This window comes from Penaeus japonicus, unplaced genomic scaffold (genome assembly GCF_977035675.1).
Source record: "Penaeus japonicus unplaced genomic scaffold, GWHDUDI00000001_assembly GWHDUDI00000012, whole genome shotgun sequence".
Classification (NCBI taxonomy): domain Eukaryota; kingdom Metazoa; phylum Arthropoda; class Malacostraca; order Decapoda; family Penaeidae; genus Penaeus; species Penaeus japonicus.
Genome location: NW_028234414.1, coordinates 6389570 through 6392069, shown reverse-complemented (window position 1 = coordinate 6392069; position 2500 = coordinate 6389570).

Below are 2500 nucleotides of genomic sequence, written 5' to 3'. Positions count from 1 at the left end.
CCTCTCTCTCTCTTTCTCTCTCTCTCTCTCTCTCTCTCTCCCCCTCTCTCTCTCTTTCTCACACACACACACACACTCTCTCTCACTCCCTCCATCTTTCTTTCTCTTTGTTACTCTCTCTCTCACACACATACACTCTCCTTCTCTCTCTCTCCCCGCCCCTCCTCTCTCTCTTTCTCTCTTTCCCTCTCTCTTTCAATCCGTTTATTCCTCTATGCATATATCTCCTCTTCCTCCCCCTTCGCTATCTCTGCTTCTTTTTCTATTATCATCATTTTCATAACTATCATTACAATTATTATTGTTATTATTATTGTTATAATGATCATCGTAATTATTGTTGTTATTATTGTCATTATCATTATCTTTATTATTACTATTATCATCATGATCATCCCTATCATTGCCATTATTATCATCATTATCATTATCATTACTATTATCCTCATTATTGTAATCAGTATTATTATCATCGTCATTATCATCATTGTTACTATCAGTATCATCATCATCATCATTATCATAATTGTTTTTCTTTTTGTTATCGTTATCATTATCAGCATTAAAACTAATATTACTCTTATTACTGTCATCAATTGTAATTATTATCATTATATCACTATCATTATTGTTATTATGTAATCATTTTCTTTCATATAGTTATTGTTATCATTATCATCAATATTTTTAATTTTCGTTATCATTATCACTATTATCATCATTAACATCAATATAATTGTCCTTATCAAATTTATTATCATTATTTGCATTATCATTACTATCATCATAATTATTACTATTGCCATTATCATTATTTACCATCACTCTTACTATTATTTTCATAATTACTTTTTATCATCAATGTTATCCTTATCATTGATACTCTTACCATTATCATCATCATCATCATTATATCTATTATTATCATTATTGTAATTATCATAATCATTATATTATCACCTTTATTATTATTATCATTGTTATTATCGTTATTATCACTATTATTGTAATGATTGTAATTGTTATCACCATTATCATCGTTGCAGTTATTATCATTATTATCATACTATCATTATTATTATTATCATTATCATTATTATTACTATTATTATTACCATTATCATTACCATTATCATCAATTATAATTATCAATATTATCATTGCTATTGCTGCTGCTGCTACTATCACTATTATCATTATTATTGTCATTACCATTTTTATTATAAGGATTAATGTTATCATCATTATCATTATCATTATTATTATCATTTTAAAAATATTTTTAATGATATTGTTATTATTATCATTGTCATCATTGTTATAATCAGTATGACTATTATCACTATTATCATGATTATTATTATCATTATTATCATCATTACCATCATTATCACTGTTATCATATTCGTGGTCAACATTAACATAATCTTCATCGTGCCATATCTATAGATTAATTTCAGCTTCGATCATATACCGCTATCATTTCGCCGTCACTTTACGAGATAATCGCGATAGCACCATTTATGCCACCAGTGACATAATAATGGTAAGGGTAATAATGGTGACAATAATAGGGATAAAACCAATGTTGATTATTATAATAATGCTAACGATGATAATGGTGATAAGGATAGTAGTAATAATGGTGATATTGACATTGATGTTAAACATAGTAATGATGATAATGGTAATAATAATGATGATGTTCATGATAACAATGTTGATAAATATGATAATGATAATATTGATAGTGATAACAACAATGATATTCATAATGATGATAACGTTAATCATCATTTTCATTAATCATCCCTAGTATTACCATTATTATTACCTGTTCTCTCTCTCCTTTATCCTTTCACCCTTCTTACTTCAACTTCTCTTCGATATGCTTCTCCTCATCATTATCATCATTCGCTTTTAGTTCTCCTTTTCGACGGCGGTTGTGTCAACCCTTTCGTGACCTGAGCCGAGGCACCGCAGCTTGACATGACTTGACAATAGCAGCCGTATTCTAGGACCTTTTCTGCGTGTCGTGGTTATGTCATGTCCATGTTGTGTGTCAATGTCTCGAAAGTGGTATTCTAGAACGTAAAAGCGTGGCACGTCTGTGTCAGTTGCTTCAAGTTTTCCATCCGTTCCAGAGTTATTATGTTTCGGACGAATGATATTGTCTGAATGACAAATTCATAAGGAAAGTTACTGTCACAAGAGCGCTAATAAAAGATAGTTCACTTTTGATTTTAATCATTTGTTGTGCTTGTTCCTTGTAAATGAATTGGCAACCATTTCACGAACGCGTGGGTGATAATTTAGTCTACGCTACATCAAAACAAACGAAATGCGAAGGATCGTGTTTTTATGTATGAATCTTCCTTATTTTATGTGTGTATGCACTGTATACATATGCGTATCTTCCATCCATACATGTATACATATTTCATATAATGATATACTTTAACTTTACGTTCCTCTCTACTGTTACCATTCATATAACTTC